Source organism: Silene latifolia, chromosome Y (genome assembly GCF_048544455.1).
Source record: "Silene latifolia isolate original U9 population chromosome Y, ASM4854445v1, whole genome shotgun sequence".
NCBI classification, from domain to species: Eukaryota; Viridiplantae; Streptophyta; class Magnoliopsida; order Caryophyllales; family Caryophyllaceae; genus Silene; species Silene latifolia.
The window spans coordinates 313,474,225-313,486,682 of record NC_133538.1 but is presented as its reverse complement, the minus strand read 5'-3'; the positions used below and the strand labels follow the sequence as shown (position 1 = coordinate 313,486,682).

General features: G+C 40.1%; 1 non-coding gene across 1 annotated transcript; it reads right to left on the bottom strand.

Annotated features, from left to right (window-relative positions):
• Positions 1–9,457: 9,457 nt before the first annotated feature.
• Positions 9,458–9,564, bottom strand: LOC141635320 (small nucleolar RNA R71). The gene has a single exon (XR_012540017.1). It is a non-coding gene; the product is annotated as a small nucleolar RNA R71 (small nucleolar RNA).
• Positions 9,565–12,458: the final 2,894 nt, after the last annotated feature.

Genomic DNA, 12,458 nt, shown 5'->3' with positions numbered 1-12,458 from the left:
GCCAACCTCCTCCTCCACCGGCCCCACTCCACGCCGACTTGATCACTTTCATGAATGATATGCGGTTGGGTATGCAAACGACCGCTAGTGAGAGGCGCGGTATAGAGCAACGGTTGGGCCGGATTTACTATGACCAATCGGTGGGTCAATTTCCGGTCTACGATGACTACATGAGGAGGAACTATGAGCACCCATCCGGCCTCCACCCTTCATATTACCTCGAGCCGGATGTTGGGTATCACACCAAAGGGAGGTTTATTTATGCCGACATCAATCTTCGGCCGGATTACTTCGGCGCCCAGGTTTTTCCCCCTCCCACTTCTCAAGGGGAGGGGCATGATACGCAATGGTTTGGAAGCACACCCACCATTTTTGGGCAACCCGAAGTCGGGAGTGGTTCGGGAGCGGGCACGGAGGTTTTCATCGACTCCACCACGGGATTTGGCGACCCCTCCGCCCCTATGAACACCGATGATTTCCTTAAGGAGTCCAAGTTTGGCACCGGAGAAGATGATGATGATGATGATGAGGACAACTAGTCTTAAGAGCCCTAGTCATTTGGCCTACCTTTGCTTACTTTCCAATCCAAAGACAAGTATGATTCCCTAAATCCAAACCTTTCATTCATATTTCCATTTCGTATGCATTTAGTTAGTTGTATGATATGTAGAATAGAATCATGTTGTTGCATTCATTTAAGCTTGCATTAGATTTCAATTTTGTAATATATTGTCACATATAGGAATTGCATTCATTTAGCATAGTTTGCATTGTTATTTCCATATTGAATGTAGCCTAGTTCATGCATTGCATCCCCCTTTAAAAACACAAAAAAATCAAAAAATTGAAAACTTCACAAAAACACGCATTTTAATTTCCGAATATCCTCCATACACTATGTACATAGATAAGGGTGGGGAGGAGATTCCATATATTCAAAAAAAATACAAAAACGTGTCCTTTATTTTCAAAAAAATCAACAAAATACAAAAACACGTTCTTTTTCATTACTTTTGCCTCCCACCCACACTTCCCCCGTCAGCGAGTGTTGTATATAGCAAGTGTGGGGAGGAGGCCCAAAAAAAACATGTTATTTAATTTTGAGAAAAACCCAAAATATAAAAACAAGTTCTTTATTTTGAAACAAATTAACAAAAATACAAAAAAATGTTCTTTCTTTTTCCATTTCCTCCCTACATTTCGTTCCATCGAGGACGATGTAAGTCTTAAATGTGGGGAGGGAAATATCTACTTCGTATATATTTGTAAATCGTGTACATTTGTTAATAACTTGTAAATTTGACAAAATTTCAAAAAAAAATCCAAAAAAATAGAAAAATCTTCAAAAAAATCACAACAATATTGCATTGTATATATATGTTTGTTGTTGGCTAACCTTTGGCATATGCATTGACCATTTGAAGCAAAAAGGAGCTAGAAGACCGCTTGGTAAACTCGTTCTAATCTCTTACTCCTTTACCGTTCTTTCTTTATATATCTTGTATATTTGAAGGAGGATGGGATTTTGTGCCTTGGATGTTGGGGAACTTTAGGATTGTTGGTGTTGATATGCTGCTAGGTTTAGTCAAAATTGTTGCACGTCTCCTTTATGTCATTTCCATTCCTTGCATGCATTGTCACATGTATATATATGTCGTGTTTCCTTCTTGTTGCACTTAGTTTGTATATAATGTTGTGCTTGAAATGTGATCAAGGGAGGGAAGCATATATCCCAAGGATGAGTCAAGTCCCAATTGTGCCTTCCCCCTCCCCGTGTCTTGCACCCGTGTCCATAGGTTAACCGTGGGAAATTTGGGGCCCGACTAACGAGTTTAGGCCACCCTGTGAGACCATTGACCATAGGCTAGACCTAAGTCTCGACCTAGCTACTCATATGTGAGGATTAGAGCCTCCTAGGGTTGGTACATTCATACCCAACCCTCATATAGGATTGTGAGTAGGTCTCCTCGCGGGTCGTGTTATGTCTAGACGCATAAGTGTGTCATTCCGTCCTTAGACCATGATTTGCATTTCATTTTTGTGCACAAGTTATGAAATAAAGTTTGTTTTCACATGCATATGAACCTCACATAGCCAAATTGCCTTGTTTTGGTCCCTTCCATTATCTCCCTTTTCATTTCACCACCTTGAGCCTTAGCCTTTCCATTTGGCAAACCCACTAAAATAGCTACAATCCATATCCACCCTTCCTTGATCAAGAATTGGTCGGTTTTGTAGTAGTGTTTTAGGAGGTGATTTGGGTCATAGTGGTGGATAATGTACATATCCACTTGGGTCGAAATTTGGCATGCATTTGGCATTGTATATGAATAAAAGGTATTAATGTTGAAATGAAAAACAAAATAGAAAAGTGAAAAAGTTTTGAAAAATCCAAAACGAGCTAGTTGTGTTGTATATATATATATATATATATATATATATATATATATATATATATATATATATATATATATATATATATAGTGTCAAGTTCTTCTAAGTCCCTTTTTTTTTTGAGTCCATAAGTCCCTCCCACAACCCTTGGATCATGCATGGTGGAAGGTTGAGATTGAAAGCAAAAAACACACTTAACACTAATTAATTCACTTCTCTCTCTAGTTTTAATAATACATTCACTAATTCATTATCATACACAATTAACACCATATTTTGTCTTATACTTCAAAGTTTATGAAAATTTTGTTAACATTTTTCTGTTTTGGTTTTTTTTTTTTTTTTTTTTTCGAGACAAGTTTTTATTTTTTTTTTTTTTTTTTTTTTTTCGAGACAAGTTTTCGACATTTTAGGATTTTACGAGTGTAATTCTAACAGCAAAAAGTGTAATTTTAAGAAATATTATCGAGAATTTAGCGTTTTACAAGTTTAACTTCAATCTTTTCCGAGTGATTTTAACGAATAATATTTTGAATTTTTGTCATTTTATCACAAGTTCTTGTAATTTAGCATTTTACGAGTGTTATTTTAATGACAAAAAGTGTTATTTTAGTCCAGGTAAGTGTAATTTCAGTCCAATGAGATTATTATTTTTAGTCAAGGAGAATGTAATTTTAGTCCAAAGAAAGTGTAATTTTAATCAGAGAAAAGTATAATTTCGGTCCACTGAGAATATAATTTTAGTCCATTGAGAGTGTAACATTAGTCCAATGAGAATATGACCAAGTCCATGGAGAGTGTAACATTAGTCCAATAGAGGTAAGTGTAATTCTAACCGAAAAAAGTGTAATTGTAACAACAAAAAGTGTAATTCTAACAACAAAAAGTGTAATTTTAGCCGAAAAAAGTGTTATTCTAGCAAAAAAAAAGTCTAATTTAAACAGAAAAAGTGTAATTCTAACAACAAAAAAGTGTAATTTTACCCAAACAAAGTGTTATTCTAGCAAAAAAAAAGTGTAATTTTAACAGGAAAAAGTGTAATTCTAACAACAAAAAGTGTAATTTTAGCCGAAAAAAGTGTTATTCTATCAAAAAAAAGTATAATTTTAATGAGAAAAAGTGTAATTTTAATGGAGGAAAGTGTGATTTTAACAGAAAAAGGTGTAATTCTAACAACAACAAAAAGTGTAATTTTAGCAGAAAAAGTGTAATTTTAACAGAAAAAAGTGTAATTCTAAAAACAAAAGGTGTAATTTTAGCCGAAAAAGTGTTATTCTAGCAGAAAAAACTATAATTTTAACAGAAAAAAGTGTAATTTTAATGAAAAAAAGTGTAATTTTAACAGAAAAAAGTGTAATTCTAACAGAAAAAAGTGTAATTATAACAACAAAAAGTGTAATTTTAGCCGAAAAAGTGTTATTCTAGCAGAAAAAAAAAAATGAAATAAATAACCACCCGAAACAATAACAGTGTGATTCAAGACGAAATTTGGGGAAAAAAATGCAGGAGATCTAGGTTTAAATATACAAAAAAAAATGAGATGTAAGAATAACTAAAAAAAAACTAAAGTAGATCTGAAAAACAAAAATGGACAATAAAAAAACACAAAAAATAAAGCAAGAGATCCGAAAACAAATAAAACAAGAACAGAAAAAAAAAAACAAAAAAAACAAAAAAAACAAAAACAATAGATATCAGGAAACGTGTGTTTGTTGAAGAAGTCAAACAAAAAAATAAAAACAGATCTAGTATATACTAGAACAAACCAAAAAAAAGGAAAAAAAAAGAAGAACACGGTAGAGGACAGAAAGAAGACGGAGGAGGGAGGTGGCGGCATAGGGAGGTGTGAGGGCGTCATATCTGGGTTGTGGGTGTGAGGGTGGTGTCGGGTGGTGTGGTGGTGGCGTGAGGGTGGTGTCGTGAGGGTGGTGTGGTGGTGGCGTGAGGGTGGTGCCGGCATAGGGAGGTGTGAGGTGCGTGTGGTGGTGGCGTGAGGGTGGTGTCGGGTTGTGGGTGTCGGGGTTGTGGTGTCGGGGGCAGATCTAGGTTGGTGGCGGAGAGAAAGGTGGCGATGGGTGAGGTGGTGTTGTGGGGGTGGAGTTTGTTGAGGTAGGCGACAGTAGGAGGAGGGAGGCGGAGGAGCCGAGGAGGTGATTGGTGTTGGCGAGGGGTGAGGAGGTGCGAGGTGGAAGGTGGCAGAGAAAAAGAAAGGAGAAGGTGGTGGTTGGGCGGCTGGTAGGCGGTGTGGCACAGTGGCAGCGGGGTGGGGAGGTGGTGGTCCGGTGGGTTGGGTTGGAGAGAAAAGGGGGGGAAATTTTTTGATTTTTTTGGTTTTGAATTTGTTTGGTTTTTTAGAGAGGAGAGGTTTTTGAGAGATAAAAAATGAGTGAAATTCTGAGATATGAGAGAGAAGTGGTGTTTGAAAAAGTATATATATTAGATTAGTAGTTAATTAGGAAGAGTTAGTGATTAATTAGTATAGGTAGTGAGAGAGTGGGTTTAATGAGCTTTAATCCCCTCCTTTTTGCTTCCAATCTCAACCCTCCATCTTCCTCATCCAATGGCTCTAAAGAGAACTCAAGGACTCAAATGTAAGACATGGACTTAGATGATCTTATATATATATATATGTGTGTGTGTGTGTGTGTGTGTGTGTGTGTGTGTGTGTGTGTGTGTGTGTGTGTGTGTGTGTGTGTGTGTGTGTGTGTGTGTGTGTGTGTGTGTGTGTGTGTGTGTTAGGAAAAGAAAAAGGCAAGCAACACCCCTCCTCATCATTTAAAGGGGTAGAAAAAGCCGTTGCTAGAATAAGGGGTAATTTGATGTTTTTTCAAAGTGAGTCGGGTTTACACAATTTTTGCATGATTTTGGGAAACCGAACTCTTGTTAGGGTGTAGACGTTACCATTTGTTGAAATAAAAGGAGTATTTTCAAATTTTTCCAATTTGAGTTGGGTTTATGCAATTTTTGCATAGTGTTGGTTATCAATTCTATGTTAAGGCATAGACGTGTCTTATGTGTTGCAATAAGAAGTGGGATGTGATGTGTCGACAATTCTTGATTTGAACTCCACATGTCCAAACGGTGCTTGCACCAATCCCGTTTCGCCCTACTCCCTAGCCCCATTACAACCTTCATTTCATGATTTGTGCATTGTTATTGCATCTCATTTGGACATAGGACGGTCTTACACATTAGATTGCGGGCACGTTCTCACGAATCAGAGTAGGAAAGTGTTTTGGTTCCTTTTTGTACAAAAATACCCGGAATTATAATGAGAGACGAGTGAAAACCGTGAGGATGTCGTTGACTTAGGTCCCCTTAGTCATGGGTCTTTTGGTTGAATCTTGTGTCGGCTTTGTAATTCTCGGAGGTCTAGTCCTTCTTTCCCCTTTCCCGCTCTAGAATCTGTTTCTTGAGCTTTATTGGACACATCAGGGTTGCCTAGGCCATGCCTCAGGGGTTGGTACCTCCATTGAGACTCTGAGACGGTATTTCCCGACCGAGACCGTGTTTCTGAACTGAAAATTCGGCCACTTAGATGAGGAAAGTGGACAATTTTGTTAGATACATTCTATTACTTGCTTTTTTGCTCACATGTGATGCATCTCATTTTTCTTGCAAGACCTTACTTGCCTCATGAGTCGTGCTTTACCTCATAAGCACAACTACGTGAGTCGAAAGGGCGTAGAGTGCGCTAATACTCGATCGGCTTATATAGTAGAATAATTGAGTGATGCTTATATCGTGCACGCACTCTTGATACTTACCATAGTAGTGTCTTGCATATTGATTTTGGATTTACTCAAGGACGAGTAAAGTTCAAGTGTGGGTAGGTTTGATAGATGATTTATTTGCACCAAATTTCCCTTCTTCTTTCATGCATCCCGACTCCTATCGAGTCGGTTTTGTGCGCCTTACCTTGCATTTTGTGCCCGATACCCGTATCTATGATTTTGTGCCCCTCTTGCAGGATTTGAGGCAGTTATAGAGGAATCGGGGCAAGAGAGGCGGTTCGATGATCAAGCATGAAGAAGAGAGTACATATCGAGTGAGATGCATGCCAGTTATGTATAGTTATACATTAAGAAGCCACGACTCGTGTGTATATTGGATGCTTATGTGAAAAATATTTTTAAAATCAAATGGCTAGAATTAGCTGTATCCTTGCCCTAGAATTACTCGTTTTGTCCTCGCAGATAGTTTATGTTTGCTTTTGGATCGGTTTTCTATGTAAACACATGCAAGTAGATTAAAGAGTCTCATACTCAATCTTCACATCGCAAAACATGCTTACAAAAATATGAACTATTGGTTAAACAGATCAAGATGCGGAATGCATAAACTATAAGCGGGAAAAGAGGAGTACTATACATGTTGCCTTTTTCAGAGCCATATGCCATAGATTGATCATACATTCACTCTTTTATTAGCATTAGTTAGTGGTCCGCACCCTATCGGGCGCGGTATTCCATTGGTTTACGTTGTCGTTCAACTCCGATTAATTTAATGTCACTGATTGCTTACACATATAATTCTGATAAATGTCGTATATAAAACATCATGGTGTGTACTTAATTGTCAAACATTTATCTGCAAAGATAGTTGATATGCGACTTATTTACACCTCATTTCCCTCTTTCTTTTACGCATTCCGGCTCATAACGAGTCGGTTTCGTGTGCCTTTCCTTGCATTTGTGCCCGATCCCCCGTACTTGTTATTTTGTGTATCCTTTTGTAGGAACCAAGTCGAATATGGAGGAATTTGGGGCAAGAAAGGCATTCTAATGCCTTTACATGAAGAAAAGGGAGATGAAAGATTATGAGGATAATCCTCTGCCGGCAGGCCGGCAGCCGGCCCACCGGCAGGGGATATGGCTATGAGGAGAAAAAGGAGGAAACAAGCTGAGCAGATGTTCTCTGCCGGCAGGCCGGCAGCCGGCCCACCGGCAGGGAACACCATTCCATACTTAGTCAAATTTTTGAAGAAGTTTTTGGCAAAAGAAGTGAGAACGCGGCTAGCACAGTGTAGTGCAGCCTTCGGCCAACCGGCGAAGGTACCGACATGAAGAAATGGAAGAAAATCTCAAGAAGAGGAATTCTCTGCGGCGAGGGCAAGCCCACTGCCCACCCAGGGGATTACGCAACCTTCATTTTCTCGATTTTTTTTGAAAGAACGCGCTGCCGGCGAGAGGAGGCCCGGCCGGCCCGCCGGCACAGAGACACGCAGCACGAGTTTGGGCTTTTTCATTCTTTCTTCCCTTAATCCAATGATAGCCTATAAATACCCCCTCCTTAAACCCTTTTGCACACAACCCTAGATCTGAGAAACATTCCATATTTATTGTAATACCTCCTTAATCAAGTTCTAATCTTTCAATAATTATTATTAATATTTAGCAAGAATTAGTTAGTTCTAGTAATAGTCAATTGTTTACACTTGTTTGTTGAAGTTTGTATTGGGGATTTTGAAGGGTTTTCCTTCTTATTAATCAATCAAGCATTCATCTTTCCTTTTGTTGGTATAATTCCTCTCCTTTCTTTTACTTGTTTATCATTTGTTTACATTTTCCTTGTCTTTTGATATTGCTATAACATTCATCATGTCTCCTCCTTGTGTTGTTTGCTTTTCTTCTCTATTTAGCATAATTTCCCTTAACATGAGTGAGTAGATTCCTTCTAGGGTTTAGGGTGATTCTTTATGGAATTCATGGGCATGATTCTTTGAATATTTTGGTCTTTGGTGAAATTGTTTATCTTTCCTATTCATGCACTCAAGGTGTTTGTTGATTTGCTCAAGTGAAAGCTTTTGCCTTTCTTTCATTATTGCTTAATTCTCCCTTGGAATGAAAGTTTTTGGGGGTCTTGATGTATATCTAGGAGGGGTGTGACACTTAATGAAAATTAGTAGCCACCTTTAAGATAGCCAAGACATTGGTTCTTCATCTTAGGTTAATCTCTCACCATTGACCCTTTTTGATCTTCATGTTTGCCCCTAAACCATATTGATGACCCCGAAAGCCCTAGCTTTTAATTAACCATATTCATTATCATCAACTTGTTTGTCCTTTGCTCTAGTGATTATAACCAAAACCCTTTCTTTTAATTTTGATTAAACTTGACTCTTAATCGAACTTTGTAGCAACCCCCGCCGTCCTTGAGTTCGACCCCGACTAAATACTACGCTTTTTCGGGTTTTACAAATAGTTTTGGTGTAGGAAGTAGACGACAAATTTCCTATTATCAAATGGCGCCGTTGCCGGGGATGGCGTTAGGTTATGCTTAGTTTTATTTAGAGTCTTTGCTTTAATCTTGTCTCAATTGTTAGTTGCTTTAGTAGTTGATTGTTGTTTGTAGAGTGTGTGTGATTTTTGCCTTTCCCTAGTGTGTAAAAACACTAGGAGACTTACGATTTGTTAAGTGTATGCCTAGAAGGAATCACCAAGCTCTTCTATTCAACTCCGACCCTGAAAGGCTTTTTAGGACCTTGAGGACTAGGACTCTTGAAAGAGTAAGGAATAATTCCACACAAGCAAACATTGATCAACCAAACTCACACATCCCACAAAATTTTGATACAACAACTACAATTCAACCAAATACCACAATTGAGACTTTAGTAGAGAACCCCTTTCATAACTTCCTTAATTACAATAGTCCACCTCAAACACCACCACATCAAGAACCAAACCACCCACCACAAATGGCTCTTAGAGATCACAACCGGCCTAACCATAATGATTCATGTAATCCCATCAATTTTGGCACCTTGGCCCCAAACAACTTTGAAATGCATCCCGCCCAAGTCGGGTTAGTTGAGAAGGACTTGTTTGGAGGTCATATTGAGGAGGATGCCCATGCTCATCTCCGGAAGTTTAAGAGGAAAGTTTCAATGATGAAGAAGAATGGGGTGTCCGAAGACACCTTGAGAATGATGTTGTTTCCGTTTTCATTGACGGGCAAAGCGGACCGGTGGTTGAACATTCACCCACCGGATACTTTCACTACTTGGGATGACTTAGCCCAAGCATTTATGGCCAAGTACTACCCTTCCTCAAAGACCGCGATGCTCCGCAACGAGATCCATACGTTCCAACAAGAGGATGGGGAGTCCTTAGGTGAGGCTTGGGACCGTTATCAAGATTTGATAGCAAGTTGCCCCCACCATGGAATACCGGAATGGTACATTACTCAAACATTCTTCCAAACTTTACTACCAAGAACTAAGGAGATGGTAAATGCCTCCGCGGGGGGAGGTTTTGACCACTTGAATGATGAAGAGGGCACGACATTGATCAAAAAAATGGTAGACTCAGAGGCAAACTATGGTTCTAGAGGGAACATGCTACGAAGGAACGGGAAATTTCCTAAGGAAAATGCCTCCAACTCCGAGACAAATGCCAAGCTCGACTTGCTCACAAAGCAATTTGAGAAGTTTTCAAAGAATCAAGTGAACCAAGCCGCGACCTCATATGGGCCGCCCATGGAAGAAGTTGCTCAAGTCGCGAGTTGTGAACTTTGTGGAGGAAGTGGTCATACATATGACTTGTGTGGCAACAATTACAATGGTGCCTATGAAGAAAATGCTCAAGAGGTGAACGCTTTTCAAAGCTACAACAACAATCCTAGACCACCAAGGCCTCCTTACAACAACCCGAACACCTACAATCCAAATACCAATTTCTACCACCCCGGGTTAAGGAACCACCCCAACTTTAGTTACAAAAGCACCAATGTTCAAAACCCCTAACATCTCCAACCACAAACCCAAACCAATCCACCCGGTTTTGCTCAACCAAGGGGAATTCTCCCAAACCCAAGAAATAATTTTGGAAATCAAAACCAATGGTCAAGCAACAATCTACCCCAAAACTATGGCAACCAACAACAAGGGCACCAAGAGTTTGGTGGAAACCAAAGCAACCAAGGGTTTTACCAAGGGAATCAAGTAAATCAAGCAAATCAAGGATTTGGGCAAGGGTATGTTCAAGGGTCTCAAGAACAAGGTCAAGGATCAACCTTCAACAACTATGGTCCGAGAGGTAACTTCCAAGTGGGGCAAAACAACAACCAAGGTCCCAATGCTAGATATGACTATGGGTTCCCTTTACCCATAGCCAACCAACATCATCAAGAACCCCAAGGTGAGCTCTCTCAAGTGGAGCTTTTGAAGATGATTAAGAACATGCAACTTCAACATAGCCAAGAGATAGCTAATTTTGCAAAAGCTACTCAACAAGAACAAGCAAACTTGAGAGCTACATTTCTTAAGGACATGAGGGAAATGGAATCTAGGATGGCTTCTCATGCTATGGCTAACCCTCAAAGGCCGCCCGGTGGTTTGTTGGCTCAAGGACAAAGCTCCAAAGATGCCTCAAATAGCCACCATGCTCATGCGGTAGTGCTAAGGAGTGGTTTAGAGCTTGAGGACCCTTACAAAGACCTTGAGTTGGAAGTTGATGAAGATCCCAAGGGGAATGAGGTAGAAATGGATGATGAAGAGGAAAGCTCACCCATTGAGGCTTCGGGTAAAGCTAATGAAGACAAGAAAGGAAAGAAAGCTTGTGAAGATTTGACTAGAAGAGGAATACAAGTGGACAAGGATGTTGATGGATATGTGGAAGACCTCCCTTATGAGGAGGAAGCTATTGAAGAAATACCTTTGCAACATTCTAAAAAGGTAACAAAAAGTTCGGCTCCTCCAAAGGTATCTTCCAATTCCCAACTTGTTTCTAAAATTCCTTACCCTTCAAGAGCCATAAAGAGTAGGGAAAACCTCAAGTATGCCAAATTTTGTGATATGCTTGAGAAACTTGAGGTTACCCTACCCTTTACGGAGGTGATAATGAACATGCCAACCTACTCAAAATTTTTAAAAGACATTTTGACAAGGAAAAGAGTCTTGGGTGACCAAGAAATAGTGGCTATGGAAGAAGCATGTAGTGCTCATATCCTTAACAAATTGCCCACTAAACTTGGTGACCCGGGAAGCTTTTCCATTCCTTGTGTAGTTGGCGGTGTTCCTATCTCTAGAGCTCTTTGTGACTTGGGAGCAAGTGTTAGTGTTATTCCTTTGAAAGTTGCAAGAAGGATTGGCATTCAAAACTTGGCTCCCACTACCATGACCCTCCAATTGGCGGATAGGTCCGTCAAACGCCCTATGGGGGTGCTTGAGGACGTGCCCGTCAAGGTTGGAAAGTTTTTGATTCCCACCGATTTTGTTGTCCTTGATATTCCGGAGGATAGCCACACTCCCATCATCCTAGGTAGGCCATTTTTGGCTACCGGAGGAGTTCTCATTGATGTGAAGAATGGGCGGCTAACCTTCCAAATTGAGGGCAACAAAATCGAATTTAACTTGCCAAATTTGATGAAAGGTCCAAGTGTAGAAAGATTGAGCACAATCGAGGTAATTGATGAAGTAGTGCACGAAGTAGCCCGTGAAGAGGCGGAGATGGAAGAGGTTTTTCAAATCTCTTTGCATGATGAGGCAATGAAAGAGGATCACGAAGTTGATGAGGAACTATTGAAGAAAGTGGAGGGCTTTCTCCCTCCAAAGGTACAACTCAAACCCTTGCCTCCCTCACTCAAATATGCTTTCCTTGATGAGGGAGAGGCCTATCCGGTGATCGTTAATGCTAACCTAAGTGAGTCCCAAGAAAAGAAGCTTTTGGAAATCTTGAAAACTCATAGAGGAGCACTTGGGTATAGCATTGATGACATCAAGGGCTTAAGTCCGAGTTTGTGCATGCATAGAATAGTTTTGGAAGAGGGGAGTCAACCCAAGGTTGACGGTCTTAGGAGGATTAACCCAAAGATGGCCGAGGTGGTGAAAAATGAAGTGTTGAAACTCCTAGAAGCCGGTATTATATACCAAATTACCGATAGCAAATGGGTTAGTCCGGTCCACGTGGTACCCAAAAAGGGGGGAATACAAATGGTTGAACAAGAGGATGGCACCACCCTACCCACTAGACCGTGTGACCGGGTGGCGAATGTGTATTGACTACCGCAAGCTCAATGCCGCCACCCTCAAAGACCACTTCCCAATTCCCTTCATTGACCAA